The sequence below is a fragment of the Lagopus muta genome, chromosome 14 (assembly GCF_023343835.1).
Source record: "Lagopus muta isolate bLagMut1 chromosome 14, bLagMut1 primary, whole genome shotgun sequence".
Lineage (NCBI taxonomy): Eukaryota > Metazoa > Chordata > Aves > Galliformes > Phasianidae > Lagopus > Lagopus muta.
This window is the reverse complement of record NC_064446.1, coordinates 3,910,748-3,927,187: the sequence shown is the minus strand read 5'-3', so window position 1 is coordinate 3,927,187 and position 16,440 is coordinate 3,910,748. Positions and strand designations below refer to the sequence as shown.

The 16,440-nt window shown below is 38.2% G+C and overlaps 1 protein-coding gene across 1 annotated transcript in view; it reads right to left on the bottom strand.

Moving 5' to 3' along the window:
- The window catches only part of SLIT3 (slit guidance ligand 3), a 513,774-nt gene extending 497,602 nt beyond the window's left edge, over positions 1 to 16,172 (bottom strand). The window contains exon 1 of the mRNA XM_048960347.1: positions 16,120 to 16,172. The gene's annotated coding sequence lies outside the window, so the exon portion shown is untranslated. The remainder of the gene's footprint in view (positions 1 to 16,119) is intronic.
- Positions 16,173 to 16,440: the final 268 nt, after the last annotated feature.

Genomic DNA, 16,440 nt, shown 5'->3' with positions numbered 1-16,440 from the left:
GTGACAATTTTTTTATTTTAGCTAGATCAGGTGCTATTACTGTTAAGCACTGTCATAATCTATGGTAACTTCTGGGTTTGTAGACATTTAACAGAACCAGGCCCTCCATGAGTGTGTGTCTTCTATAAAGCCCGTTCACATGGAGATTGTCAGTGCAGCAGGGCTGCTGGTGGGCTTTGACAACTAGCTGGCCTTGTGTAAGTGATAACCAAACGTCAGAGCTTCCGGAGTTGGATGCCGCAGCAGACAGCACACTACGTGCCACCTGAAATTGCTTTCCTCAGTACGTGAGACTGTTTAACACCGATGCAAGGAGGATTACAACAGCACCACTACTCAAAGACAGCAAGAACAGACGTTCATTTTACTAAATCAAGCAGTTTGAAACCCAGGGAATTAGCAGTTTTGTCTGAGGTCTTGAACAGAAATCTCAACTACAAAGGATGTCTGAACATCAGCCTTCCTATTTCATACTTCAGCTTTCTGCATCTATTCTCTTCACCATAATACAACAAGATCTTGATAAACTTGAGCTACATGAATTTACATCCCAATAAATCAGGATTTCTGATCCCACAAAGAAAACATTTCAGATTGTTCTTCATATCCAAGTTATCTTGAAGTAATTTCTTAAACTACCTATGACAGTTTCATTTGAGTCACTGCTTCTCTGCCTTGGTATTGACTGCAATATTATATCTCAAAGAGTAAAGGAAAAATGAACTTCATCTTTAACAAACAGAATCACAGAGTCTTCACATTGATTTATAATAGTACCAATGCCCAGAAGGGAGTAAACATGTATAATCTGGAGTTCCAACATGGATTAAAACCTGATCACTAAATTACAAGTCAAAGAAAACTTGTAGGGTAACTTCGTAGGACAGGAAAATTTGATTCCCTATCAAAGCAGTTACAGGAGTGGGGAAACATCTAAACGCCCGTCACTGAAAGAAATACTTGTGATAGAAGCAGTAGGAGCAGGATCTCAGCTATCAAAAAGATCCAGCATTCTGAGAGCTGGTTGCCTGACTCAGATTTAAGAAAATAATTACATTTGTTTGATTTGAATGATTCGTCATCACTAAAGCCCCTACTCTTTCTTAATTTGCAATTTATTATACTAAAAGTTATTTTCCCCATTTACCTTAAAATTATAATACGTTTGATTCTTACCATGCTTCCTAAATACATAAATGCAAATGTTGGTTACACTTGCAGAACTGAGTGCAACAGTGTTTTTAAGACCTCCGAGTATGTCGGCGTGGCTCAGCGCTGAAGAAAACAGCCTTTTCCCTGCCCACCTTGGATGCTTCTAAATGCACACACAAAAAAAAATGACCTTAAAGTTATTTTGCTGCAGCCTTCAAGTTGGACAGAGGGCTTCAACTCCACCCCATCTGTCTTTAAAATAACAAAACACAAACTCTCTGAAGCTACAAAAGAAAGGAGTAAATCATTCTTCTGTTTTGATAGTCCTGCAAATTGAAGCAGGACAAGCATAATCTTATAAACCTGAGATAAGCAAGATTGCTTCTGTTGGTTTATATCAATTCTGTTTCAAGAGCTACAACATTTGTGAAGTGTATTGGAATTAACTTGGAATTTTTATGATAAACTGGATTGAAATTGCTTAAAAAATTATTCATTTTGTTCTTACGCTCTAAGTTGTGACAAGCTTGATTTAAACATGGTAAAACAATGAAGTACATGAAAATATTTATGCTAAGCACTTGAATCTTCAAAGACACGGCTTTTCCTTAATCTGTAAGGAAGTACAGCATGTAAAAAAAAAAATCATGGAAAATGAGAATTTCCCCAGTTTTCCTAAACAAATCTGAATGCCCTGATGTCGCAGAAACTCATCTGGACAGAAGAGAAAGAACATTCCTGATTTCTTCTAATGAGACTATCATTCAAATATACATTGCAAGAATTGTCCAAAGGGAAAGTTCAGCTTTCAGTACTAGTTCAGTTCCATAGTATTTATTCAGTTCACTGCTGACAGTTATATACATTCAGTTTAGTATCTGCTCAGCTTAGTTTTCCAACCACTGCTAAGCCTACCTACTTTTCACATACAGTATTTTTCTTCCTGACATTTTTTATAATTTTATTAAGTGCTACGTATTTGAGTGGCAGGCTGTAAGAAAACAAATAGACACAACCATGAAGCGCAGCCAAAATCCTGCAACAGAAGTTATTTTGTTGAAGGTGATGAAGGAAGACAAGACTGCAAACAACCCTTTTGCAGAGAAGCATAGTCCTCACTATTGGAATCTAGGGATGCTGCCAGGAGCCATCAGTGGCAAACTCCTTAAAGGATCATTATTAGAAACTTCTATTACATGAGAGTTGCCAGTGTTATAATCCGTGATTATAATACATGTGATGTACAGTCCATAATACTTCCCTGAAAATTGACTGAAGTGTTTTGATCAAGTAGAAAAATCAATTTCATCAATAAGTATTCTTGGGATATATGAGGATAATTTACCCCAGAGAATCTATATAAACAAAAATAATATTTGTTTACATTGGCCACAACAACCCCAGGCAGCGCTACAGGAACACCGTGCAGAGGAAACAGACCTGGGGGTATTGGTTGGTGTCAGCTGAACATGAGCCAGCAGCGTACCCAGGTGGCCAAGAGGGCCAACGGCATCCTGGCTTGTGTCAGAAATAGTGCAGCCAGCAGGAGCAAGGGGTGATCATCTCTCTGTACTCAGCTCTGGTGAGGCTGCACCTTGAGTACTGTGTTCAGTTTGGGGCCCTTCACTACAAGAAGGACATGAAGGTTCTGCAGCGTGTCCAGTGAAGGGCAGTGAAGCTGGTGAGGGGTCTGGAGCACAAGTCTTAATCCCAGCTCCATCAGCTGCTCCCCATATTTCCTCTGAAGAAGAGGCAGCTTGGGGCAAACCTTACAGCTCTCCACAACTATCTGAAGAGAGGTTGTGAGATGGAGGTTGGCCTCTTTTCCCATGTAACTAGCAATAGGATGAGAGGGAGTGGCCTCAAGTTGCCGTCTCCAAGGGGAGATTCAGGTTGGACGCTAGGAAATACTACTTCTCCAGAAGGGTGGTCAGGTGCTGGAATGGGCTGCCCAGGGAAGCAGGGGAGTCACTGCCTCTGGAGGCTTTCAAGAGACATTTAGATGTCCTGAGGGATGACATGGTTTAGTGGGAGCTATTGATGACAGGTAGACAGTTGGACTGGATGATCTTGGAGGTCTTTTCCAACCTTGCTGATTCCATGATTCTATGATTTCACCCAACTTCTTGAGTGCAGCTGATGTAGAGACTTAAGTCACTTATTACTTTCAGTGTTAAGAGTTAGGCTTCGTAATTCCTAAACTGTACTGTTAGTTTCATAGGAATAACTTCCTATGATAGCATTTTTTAAAACCTCAACTCCACTAAAAGATGCTTCTACACCATTTTTCACCACCTTTTTTTTTCCCTCCAATTGTCAGACATATATCGTAATAAAGATCCAGTGCTAAATATTATGTGGAAGCCTAAAAATACAAAGGAATACACAAATGCTGTTTTAGTTGCAAAGAGGAAAGAGGAAGGAAGATTTGCCACACCTCAAGCAAAGCTCTTCAGTGTAACCTTCCTTCTCCACTCTCACAGCACTTCTCACTGCCAAAAATAAGAGTTTTCTGGTTCAATATCTTATTAGAAGTGGTTTGGAACTGTAAATAAAGATTGCCCTTTTTGATTTCTGCTATGTTTAGGGAAATACAACAGTGCACTATAATTATAAACAATACCAGCACAGATGAAATGGTGGTAGGTAGGGATGGTAGAACTAGACCATCCCTTCCTATTGCTTTCCACAAAGAAGTTTCAGTTATGAGACATAACAGAAGCAGTCAATAACATCTCATTTTTATTGCTTATATCTTCAGAAACTAACTCCATTGCAGATTAGTTAATTTTTAGTGCAAAAATATAAATCTTGGCCTTGTAAAACAAAGATATCTGATCTAGTCAATGGCACATTCTGGAACATAATTACGTACATGTATATTCCATGCACAGAAACGTTTAATAGAGGTTAAAAAGACTTTAAAAAATCATCATCATCATATGGTAAGATCAGTGGGCAGTCAATTTTCAGATAAAAAAGCAACTAATTGAGCCAAGTAGGATAATTTCAATTATCCAACTGCTATCTTTCTGTGATGTTATCTATCTTCATTTTATTATGCTCAATACTTAAGGGAAAACAAGAACTTCAGTTTTCAAAACCATAATTCTTGAGCAAACTATAATATCTAATGGACAAAGTTCATAGCATTTTCTTTCCATTGCTGAAAAGATAACTTCGCAAGCATAAAAGTATGTTGAAGCATCAGGAATTTTTACTATAATGACTTTCAAAATAAAACCAAAAATCTTTCTTACTTTTCCACAAGTCAATGACTGGAGTAATTCAAACCCATTCTTCCACACGCATAATCTCAGATTTTATCATTTTATCATTTGTGGGTTCATCAGAAACAGAAAACTCTTCACATTGAGTAAATCTACATTTCATAATAAGCCAATACCCAGCTGTTATAGGAAAACCCATTCAAATGTAAATCTGTCCACCCAGTGGTTGACAGCTTTTAGGTCAATTGTTATTTTAATTTCATTAGGAGTTCCGTAACAGCACAAGATCGATTCTAGATAAAAAACTTAAAGAGAACTTAGATGCTTTAACAGGTGTATTATTTATTTTTTCTCACTGTCATCACTGGAGAAATCCTTGGACTGTTATCCTGCTGAAAGATTCTCATTAATCTAAAAACAATGATCGCTTTCTTTACATAGCCCAGGTCAACACGTTTCATCTTGCAACGGAACTAAGTGTGCTCCAATTACACCAGTTAAAGGAATGGCAAATTAAATCTGTTTGGTTTTCATCAGTTTTCAGATATTTGAGTTAATTAAATTACTGATTATCAGAAGGAACAAGAACTCCTAAGGCTAAGATTTTATGCGAGTCACTACACTTTTAACCCACCAAGCCAAGAACTGTGGGGCCTACACATTGTTCCAACTAGGAAGATAATGGAGTCTGGCATCTTTGATGCCACCTTCTTTGTTTATAATTATAGTGCACTATTGTATTTCCCTAAACATAGCAGAAATCAAAAAGGGCAATCTTTATGTACAGTTCCAAACCACTTCTAATAAGATACTGAACCAGAAAACTCTTACTTTTGGCAGTGAGATGTGTTGTAAGGGTGGAGAAGGAAGGTTACACTGAAGAGCTTTGCTTGAGGTGTGATTTTGAGCTGCTGGATCCATCCTGGGGGCCCCTCACTGCCACAGTTTTTCCTGTTAACCTCATATCTCTTCTGTTGACATAGTACCACCCAGAATGAATGTCCTTAAGGGTTCCACTGTTTCAGTTGAATTCTCTTCACTGAAGCATTTGAGTTCAGTTTTTTTCAGGGAGAGACACGCTAACTGCTTTGTGATGTGTACGAAACCCTCAAGTACCAATTTCTCCCTTGCTCAGTGATAACAACAATTCATGTATGTTTTTTTTTTTTTTTTTTTAAACATCCACAGAAGTTTATACCTAAATCACAGAACCACAGAAACAACCGGGTTGGAAGGGACCTCAAGGATCATGTAGTTCCAACCCCCCTGCCTAGCAGGGCCACCAAACATTCACATTTAGATCAGGTTGCCCAGGACCCCGTCCAACCTGGCCTTAAACACGTCCAAGGATGGGGCATCCACAACCTCCCTGGGCAGCCCGTTCCAGGGCCTAACCACTCTCCTAGTAAAGAACTTCCCCCTAACATCCAACCTAAATCTTCCCTCCTTCAACTTAAAACCATTTCCCCTAGTCCTGCTATTGTCAGCCCTTTTGAAGAGTTTACTCCCCTCCTGGGTGTAGGTTCCCTTCAGGTATTGATAGGCTGCAATGAGGTCACCCCGCAGCCTTCTCTTCTCCAGGCTGAACAAGCCCAACTCCCTCAGCCTGTCCTCATAGGGGAGCTGCTCCAGCCCCCTGATCATCTTAGTTGCCCTCCTCTGGACCCTTTCCAAAATCTCAATGTCTTTCTTGTACTGAGGGCTCCACACCTGGACACAGTACTCCAGATGGGGCCTCACAAGAGCCGAGTAGAGAGGGACAATCACCTCCCTGTCCCTGCTGGCCACCCCTCTCCTGATGGAGCCCAGGAGAGGTCCTGTTGTTCTAATTTCCGCATGTCATACAGATCCTAAGGAAAGGGAAACAATTTCACTGGTATTGATCAGACAAGAGAGCACCTAAATAAGCAGTCACTTTCAAAAAGTAAGCCAACGAGCCATGCATCTAAACTAGCTAAACAGCCTGATTCATTTCCTAGAAATGTAATTACCCTAAAAGCAGTACAGTGAGAACATCTTAAACATTCCTCTCAGGCAGAAACGAGTGGTGGCTTAAAAAGGATCATCAAAATAAACGTGTAGAACAAAGGCAGAGCTTTTCTACCCTTCCACCCACTCTCCACTCCCTCACAAAAAAAAAAAAACCACAAAAAAAAACAAACAAACACAACACTACAGGTGGGAAGAAGCAGTGTCAAGCCTGTCAATTCCTTGAACTTCTGAGGTGAATAAATCTCTACTATATATCTGCAATCACTTTAATAAAAACTGATCTGCAAAGGAAAACATCCAATCTCTTAAGGATGATGGCCATCTAGCAGTTAATACTACTTATTGTGCTGTCCAAAAAGGAAAACATGCTGTAATTGCTGGAGTTAAAGAGCAGTTCAAAGCCTTTGAGAAATAAACGGATGCTTCACACAAGTGATTTTTCTAACTTGAGCCAGCGCCAATTCAGTCATGTTATAGCACTGCACAAGCAATGTATGGACAAAAAGCAATCTTCTTATTTTTTGGTCTTAAGAAAAATTAGCACTTTACATTGCTTTAAAGATTCAATTTTTTTTAGTAATTATTTGTTGAAATTGGAAAAGTTGGTGTCATATGAAAAAAATTATATAGGATACAACATAATTTTCAGTATATTTGTTTGGCAAATTAAACTTAACTACCTCCTATTGGCTTCATGTGAGAGCACTATTTCTGTGGAGAAAACAAATCATTATGGTCAAGTTGATGTCTCTCCTGTAATAAGCACCATTCTCTTGCTTTCATTAGCAGTAATGGAAGAGCTTTCTCCCTACTGAATTGAGAACAAATGTAAAGAAATTAGCAAAGAATTCAAGTGCTGAGCACATCCCAGAGCACTATCACCAATGCAAGACCAAGTCTAGAGTGACTAGGAATTGGTGTACTGCTAAAGTTAAAAAAAAAAAAAGAAAGAAAGTAAATAATAAAAAAAAAGAAATACTCAGAAGATCCAGAAGTTATTCTACTCCAATACCAATGTGTCATCCATTGCTCTGTAAGTTTCCTTTGCGTCAGCCTTCATTCTGTACTTTCAGAGCAAGTTAGCTTCATATGTTTTAAACCAAAGCACAGAAAACAACTATTTTCCATTAAAAACCTGATTAGGACTCTTAGTTTCAACCTCAGCAGCTTCAGTAGGGTTAATTTTGAGCTTATTGGAAATGGATTTTATCTTAGATGGGGCAGCTTCTGGACTTTTCTCACAGAGAAATCTGGTTTGCCAATGAGTGTTTATTTTAGTTCCTGTGAGAAATAAATCCAACAAACAAGGAAATAAAATCTGTTGATCCATTAGATAATCTACTTTCTAGTTATTGAAAAAATCCATATACCCATAGTGCTTAAACTGCAGGTAATTTCAGTACCTTTCAGGTTTTTTTTTTGTTTGTTTTGCTTTTTTTTTTTACTAAGCAGTAAATTAGTAAGCACCTAAAGAAGTGGAATGGTTATTCAGTTCTATTTATGGCACAAGTCTTACAGATAAAAAAAAAAAACTTCAAATACAAGGAACCAACAACTAGAAAACTTAGTCAACAAATACTAATTTTCCCAAATTGCCGCATAATAGGAAGCAAGGTATAAAATTTTACTTGTTGCATTTTCTTTTGTCCTAAGTAGGGCAGACTTTTATTAGCATTTCACCTATTCTATGATCCCATGGCAGATGACTAGGTGAAAATAAATAGTACACAGTGCATTCCAACCCAAGACAGGTAATGACCAGAGGCTCTGTTTCCTGCTATAGTTCATGCTAGAAGAATGCTCCATATATATGAAAATCGTGAAGCAGAAAGCAAACAAGGCCGTTCAGACCATGGTTCGGTCTGGCTCACCACAGAATAATTCAGACAGTGATCCCTTCCTGACAACCTCCTGCACTAAGATTGCTCCAGGCAAATCAATTGATCTGGTGACAGACAGCCTGATGTGACCTGAGTAATTCTGTGTTCTGGAAGCTACTGCTTCTCACTTGACTAGACAATCCTTCTAAGTACGCAAGACTAAGTCTCAGAAAGCTATGCACATAGGAGGTCAAGGCTCGATGTGATGTGAAGTAGCCAAATCATGTCTTCCAAGTATTCCACAAATCAAAGTGTTACTTAATGCCTGGTCAAGACAAAAAGACTTTGATCGCTGTCAGAGTTCCCAGTTATTACTGCGGTCAAAAATTAAGTGGGATCCCAAGACCTGCCACCTCAGTGTGAAGAATTCTCATATATCTCAGAGCCTTTCAAGAAGGTAAAATGTGAGGGGAAGCAATCACCTCATCACTTCAGTTCTGTATCTTCTGTTTTACTTTAAGGCTTATTAGGGAGACCTTTTAAGTATTTGGGAAACTTCATGTTTGTTTGGTTTTAATTTCTATCAAGCAAACATTAAGACTCCATTTGTAAACTTAGAGCTTCTATGTCCAATCTCTATTCGTATTTGTTTCTACAGCATTTTCCTCTAGTGTTTACTTCTACATTGACACATCAAGGAAAGGTTTACTTCTGACACACTTGCCAAAACAAATTGTTATGTGCACGAGTTCCTTTCATCAGAACTTCAACACATTAACAGCTTACTCTATTACATGAAAGTGTATATCAGGGTTACAAAAGCTGATGGTGGAGATGAGGGTGGTGAGAATAAGGCACATGTTGAGGCAAGAAAGATTAAAGAAAAATATTTCTCTGAATTGCAAATTCCTCTTGACAATGCAGCTGAAAAATTACACCCTCAATTTTCTTTTGTCCCTAAGCAAGTTCAACTCTCAATTAAGTCATGTTTACAAATAATTTGGGATCAGTCCTCCAGTCCTGGAATCAACAAGAAGTTTAAAGTGGAATACTTCTTTTGGCAGGAGGGAGACAGGTGGTTAAAAATTGAAGAGTTGAACTAAAGCAATTAGCTATTAACTATCCCAAGATTACCTGCCAAGTGGGAAGTAAAATATACAGCAGTTACAGATAAGGTACTTTGGTATATTAGATAACATCTACCCATAACAAAACTCTTCACAAAGTCCAGCTAACTGTGCACAAGTACTTTTATGATTATTTTCCAGATATGGATTTGGAGACTTTAATTAGAACAACTGAAAAAATGAGCTCAGCGCCTTACATTTGAAATTTAGATCTTGTATCATATATCAAACAGTCTGGATTGTGATTTAACTGGTATTTTGCAAAAACTTCATAATAAAGGATAACTGTCAAAAAACAGTTCCTTGAAGATCCCGATTTGAAGTAGCCCATGCTTTAAGATCTTGATCATGGTCAAAAGGTTCTGCACAGTAAAGATGGCAGGCATATGTCAGCTACATTATTTTGGAATGCATTTTTCTTGAGTAACATAGAGATGTAACGTCATTAAGACTCTCACTATGAGACCAGTGATATCTTAACGTTCCTATCAGTAAGTAGGAACTGTCCTCATCAAAGCATGCTTGTGCACAGTCTGTTATTCACACTAGCATGCCATGATAAAAAAAAAAGTCAGCTTATTGAGACCAGTAACACATCAGGCAAGAGGCTATAAAGAAATGCTCCTACCACCCATGAGTGAACTTTCTCTTTCAAATTAGAAATCTACCTCTTTATAAGAATAGCAATAAAGATGATTCACTGGCTTATGTTTAACAAAGTGCCAGGATAAAACAATTTCATATAGAAATATGGCTTAACTTTAGATCAAAGTAGCTCTACAATTTTATTAAAGCAACTTAGTTATAATCATCTGGCTGATAGGATTCATTATACACCACCAGTGACTCACTCTCCTCCTCAGTGCCAGGGGTGCTGTGTAGACATGCTGCAAGAGTCCAATCCACCTAATATAAACTTAGTTTTTGTCATGACTCAGTCATAGGTAATTAAGCCACAACACTCATTTTATATGTATATCCAGTGCGGGAAAACTTGGCAAAACTAAAAAAAACTTGCAAATATCAGAGCAAACTTAAAAACAGCTGATGAATATAGCTGAAGGAAGGTTATATAAAATAAAAATTCTAATGAAACTAGGCTCAAAACTGAGCTTAAATGAAATTCATTTTTCTTTAGTTATTTTCCCAAGATTGAAGACTACCAACAGATTATAGACATACATATAATTCATTCATCCTGTGTCTGGACCCCAAAAGTCATATTGGAGGATGTTCAAAATGTTGTCTAGTCTAAATCACCTCATAATGTTAAGTTTCTTTGTGGATAGTTTATACCCATGTAATATAGAATTTATGCCTCTCTTCCCTCATTTCACTCAAGTACTTGTAGACAGTAGCCAGTGCCCTTACTGATCATGCTTCAGTTTGCTCTGCTTAAAAAAAATGAAAAAGCAATAATAAGCTTTTAGGTTGGTTACCTTGCCTACAAGATACACCTAGGGACAGCAAAGAGAAAGCATAAGTGAAGCATAAGAGATTAGAGAATTTGAACAGAAGCAAAGAAGTGAGACACTAATGAAACCAACCACTTCTAGCACTTCCATCCTTAAAAAAAAAAAATAATAAGCCCTCCCATCCTAGTACAAATAGAAAAGGATAACAGGTGGGTCACTGTCAGGGCACTGAATTCATAAAACTGAAAGAAAAAAAGAGGATTTTTGTAGTTCCATCACATCTGTAAAAGAGAATTAGGTTAATTACTTTGCTTGATCTCTACAGGTCTTGGTGGCTCTCTCATTAATCCTAGCACAAGAACAAAACGTGGCACGGAACTGTAAGAACAGCATTAATCATTATGGTGTTGTACAGGACATCAGTAATTCATATCTGACAACATCCAGTAGAAATACAAGTGTCCTCATTTTCTTCCACTCGTTTCTCAACTGTCTGCTGTTTCTTATAATACATTCCTTTCTAACGTTCAAATTACTGACTTTTAACAACACAAGATTTTAACTTATTATCTTAACAGCAAGCCTTTAAAGTTTCAACCTATGTTAACCTCATCCATCATGCCAATGAGTCACACCTGTTAAGAAAGCTATACACAGCAACTGAGAATCTGAACATTTTCAAGACTGGTAGGCAGGTACTAGCAAGATTTCAAGCTTATAGTACAGATATTAAATAGATGAAAAGAAGTTGTTGCTCCTTAGAGTTTAATATTTGTTAAAGAACTAGAGATATCCATTTCATTGCCTGAAACAGAGAAACTCAGGAAAAAAACTTACATTACTCTTCACGTAAACTCAAACAAGCTACCCTAAAAGAGCTTGTCACATTGATACATAATGCACTGAACCATTTCATCAATTGCCTATTTTTAACTACTTCCCCATGTACAAATCCACTCTTGATAAACAAGTACAAAAAGCTTGCCTTGAATAAACACAATCAGCAGACATACAGTTTTAAAGTAATTACACTGAGGTACATGATGTGTATTTTGATATTTAGTTGCATGTGCCCAGTTTGGAATAATAGAAACAGGAGAACTGATGAGAAATTCCTCGTACAGTTCTGAGACAAAGGACTTGTTATCAGGTTTGCACAATTCCTATTACTCTCAATGCTGATGTAATTTTTAATTCACATTTTTTCTCACCTTCCTATCACCAGGATACCTCTCCATATTTCAACTGCTCCTAAAAATCACTGCTTCACGTCACTGTTCTGTCCAGAGGTACAGCATGAATTTTGCACGTGATCAAAGTTTCAGTCTTACACAACATAACTGGGAGCTACCAACTCTAATGGAAGCATTGTTGCACAGATATACAAAGGCAAATGGATTTGGACCCCCCCCCACTAACAGTAAAGGAAAACTGTATGAAAACTCAGGAGATGACAAACATAGCTGAATATTCACAGGCAAATTCTTTAAAACTTCATAAGCATTAGAACACTTTTGTATTGTGTTTGAGGCTTTCACTTGCTAAGAATAAAGACTGTGAAACAAAAGAATTAGAAAAACTTCCCCTAACTCCTAGAGAATGAAGTCACTGGATCTCTGGCATTGAAAAATAATAATTTATCTTGCCCAAACAAAATTAGGCAAGAGAGAGCTGAAAAAACACAACTATTGCTATCTATCAGGCCTTACTTTAAAACCAAAGTTCAGATGCACAGAAGACCTTCTGTCTCCAGCTTGCCTTTTCATACTCTACGCAACTGTTTCATAGAATCATAGAATGGCTTGGGTTGGAAGGGACCTCAAGGATCACAAAGCTCCAACCCCCCTGCTGCACACAGAGCCATCAACCTCCATATCTACTACCAGACCAGGCTGCCCAAGGCCCCATCCAACCTGACCTTGAACACCTGCAAGGACTTCTCATCCACAGCCTCTCTGGGCAGCCACATCATCACACACTGATCACATGAAAAAACGACCAGAAAGCAAGAATACTGTCTAAAAACAAGAGAAGGAAAACTTTCCAGAACTGCTAAAGATCTCCTTTTAACAGTTACAAGTGGTCTAACATTATAATTTCATTAAGTGACAAAACTTGGTAATTATAACAACAGCATAAACTGACTTGTTAACTAGTTCACCTTTTTTTGTGAATTTCACTTGAATGAAAAAGATTATGTGGTAAGAAAAAAAATCATAAAGCAGCACAGAATGCAGGGCAAGCATAGGGGATATTTGCTGATGCATCAGCAATTATTTAAGCAGTACTGATTCAGTCTTAGTCACATATTTGCTATCCCACATAAATATACATACACATCCATACAATTACAAGGAATTTTTCTGCTAGCAAAATATGCTTCACATATTTCTATACTAACAGCTTCTCCACAACTACACATGCTTGCAAACAAGACAACTACTGAAAGAGCTGACATGAACACTTTTATTCAGTTCAGGATGTGGTAAATGAACTGCTTGATCAATTATTACACCTAAATTTCGCAAGGCCAGCTTTTCAGTAACTTAGCAGCATACTGAGTACTGCTTCCAGAATCTTGAAGCAGTAATTTTTTCCAGAGGATAGTATTATGACTTCATTGCTGGAAGATTAGCTTCATTGTTTACAAGCTACTGGCAGAATTTCGTTGAACAGAAGCTTAAAGATTAGCTTTAGGCAGGACTTTCCACTTTGGCACATATTCATATCTTGACCTGCCTTTGTCTTAGAACTTCATATCTTTACCTGTCTTTGTCTTAGAAATTGCAGCTTGTCTGATATTCACCTGCCAGCACTTATAGTACGGATATCTCAAAAAAATCCACCACAGTAAGGGCTCAAATAACCAAAAACCCCTAGGCAAAAAGACTTCAACCCCTTAATATCTACACCAGATCTATATCAGACTCAGTAAAGGATACCAGACATAATGAAGTAAAAAGTCAAGAATAGACAGCTAGTCCTATCAGGTCAAATCAGGACTGCTGTATCCTTACAAAACATGAAATGTTTCTGAAAAGAAGATTTACAAGGCCTGGGCACAGAATCATAGGGCTTGGAAGGGACCACCAGAAGTCATGGAGTCCAACTCTCTGCTAAAGCAAGTTCACTGGAGTTGGTTGCAGAGGAAAGCATCCAAGAGGTTTTGAAGACCTCCAGAGAAGGAAAGTCCACAACCTCTCCAGGCAGCTTTTCCCAGTGGTCTGTCACTCTCAGAGTTAAGTTCTTTTATTCCAGTTTGTGTCTGTTGCCCCTTGGCCTGTTGCTGGCTGCCACTGAAAAGAGCCTGGCCCCATCCTCTTGAAATTTAGATATTTCTAAAGTGTTGATATAAGATTCCTTCCCCCTTCTGCCCTGCCCCCTGCCCCGAGTCTTCTTATCTCCAGGCTAAATTCCAGGTCTTTTAGCCCTTCCTCATCAGAGAGACACTCCAGGGCCCTGATCATCCTTATACCTCTCTCTAGTAGTTCCTTGTCTTTCCTGAAAACTGAGGAGTCCAAAAACTGATATATTTACATGGCCCAGGAATAGCTACACAGAAATAATGTCAGTCATCATCATGTACTAGTTATTCACACTGCAAAGGAGAAATAGAGCCAGCTTGATTCAGGCTGTATTTCCTCTAGTCCAGGAAACAAAGCTCATCCTGAACCAGCACAGACACCGCTACAGCAGACTGATATATTAGAACAACTCTGGGAGATTTAGGATGTGTTTCATGCCAACAGCTATAAAGAATAACAATTTTTTTTTTTTTTAAAACTCTTTGAAGTTCTGTTTTAATGCACAAAAACAAAAAAAAAAAGCCCTTGAAATGTTTATTCTAGTATCTAAAGTAAGCAGCTGAGACAATAAACCCATTAGCTAAGGTATGAGACAGATACCTTGACAACCATTCACTCTATCAGTTGAACGTTTTCCTGTTCTGGCCCTTACATTTACATGCATACAATGTGAGCATACAATCTGTTTATGAACTTGAAATGCTCAGAAGGCTATTTCAATTTAGTCATATGTTATTAGCAATGCTTACAGTAACGCGTCACATTGGTCTTCAGTCCTGGTGGCCACCTACCTTTAATGAAACTAGAAAGCTACTTCAGACTTGCTACAGGAGAAAAATAACTAACTTCCGTATATACCAGGAACTTGGTTATCAGCTTAATCATACACTGTATGTCACAGGAACACATTTAGGAAGGTGTTCAGTCCTGCAACAACTAAGATGGATGAATGTGCCTTGAAGATATGGAGAATAACTAGGGTACAACTAAATACTCATTTCTTAACACATACATGGGAGAACTTCCTAGACACAATCTCTTCATGATGAAAGTTTAAATAGTACCACATTAGATTACCTGAAGTCTCTGTTTTTGCTCCTCTGATTATTGACCTCAGTAAAACCAGTTGTTTTTTTGGCAAGGATCTTCTATATTTTTAAATGCCAAGACAAATTAAGACTATCTGTACAGAGAGGAGAAACAGTGCAAGTGGTCCTCAAACCACCAATTCCTGGGGGCTGAAGGGACAGTGCTCCAAAAGGGTACAAAGATGACTTCTTCATTGCATCTACACGTCTTCATCACCAAGAAGACAAAGACAAAACCATATTTCTTTTAATGGCATTTGTTCTGAGCTTCAGATCTCCTAGCAGGAACTGACATGACAAACCTTGAACACAGCACATGCACATTGACACTTAATACTAATAGTCGTAAGACACATATTCAACGAGGTAGCTTGTTAAAGATCTTGTTTTTATACAGAACATCCATGTATGTACAAGCTAAATATCCTGCTGGGAACTACGAGCTCTAATATGCTCAAACACACACAACTAAAATCTTTTGTGGAAGAAATAAAATTCTTAGGTGCAGCAACTTTGAAGAAAAGCTCTTCTAAATGAAAAATGCCAGGAGTACATGAACTTTGACAACTGTTTTGCAAAAAGGAGATAATGCCCTACACAGACTAAAGTGATTTGTTCCACAGATTAATAGAAAACTCCTAGTTCTGGTTTTGTTGGATAACTTGAAAAACTTAAGATTGAATTTTTTTTCTTTTGCAAGAAATGCATTAAGCAACTCCAGTGTATAGAAACTTAAGGTAGTTCATGATTTCTACTTTGGTTACTTCTCCTGATACATCAGGAAACATTCAGAAATCTTGGTGTTTACAATATGGACTCAATATAGACATAGCCAGTTTTCTAGCTTCAAGCAACATCACCCCCTAGAGAAAGCCCACTGTACCCTTTGACATAGTTAATTGTATGATCAATGAATATTAAGATGTTATAATTACGAGAGTTTGGCAAAGCAGATTATGATAACAAAGAAAGAATAGATAGAAAGCTTACCATATCCTGGGCTCACTCACAGAACTCCAGCAGAGCGGACCTCCAGAAACAGACCCTTCCCCACTGGTAGCCAGCTCTGAAATAGGTCTAGGAGAGGGGCATCCAGGCCCCACCCCTTCCGGCAGCACAGGTGAATTGCCTTCACCTGTGCTCCTCTGGCTGACTCAGTGCTCACCTCAGGTGATCAATCAGAGGTTCAGGCCGTGGCTCAGCAGTTGCCATACAGTTAACCAAGGCATACAGACCTCATAATAGCTTTCAAGTCTGACAATTTGTACAAACACATGTAGCAATGATATCACTGTTATAGCTGTCCAAAAC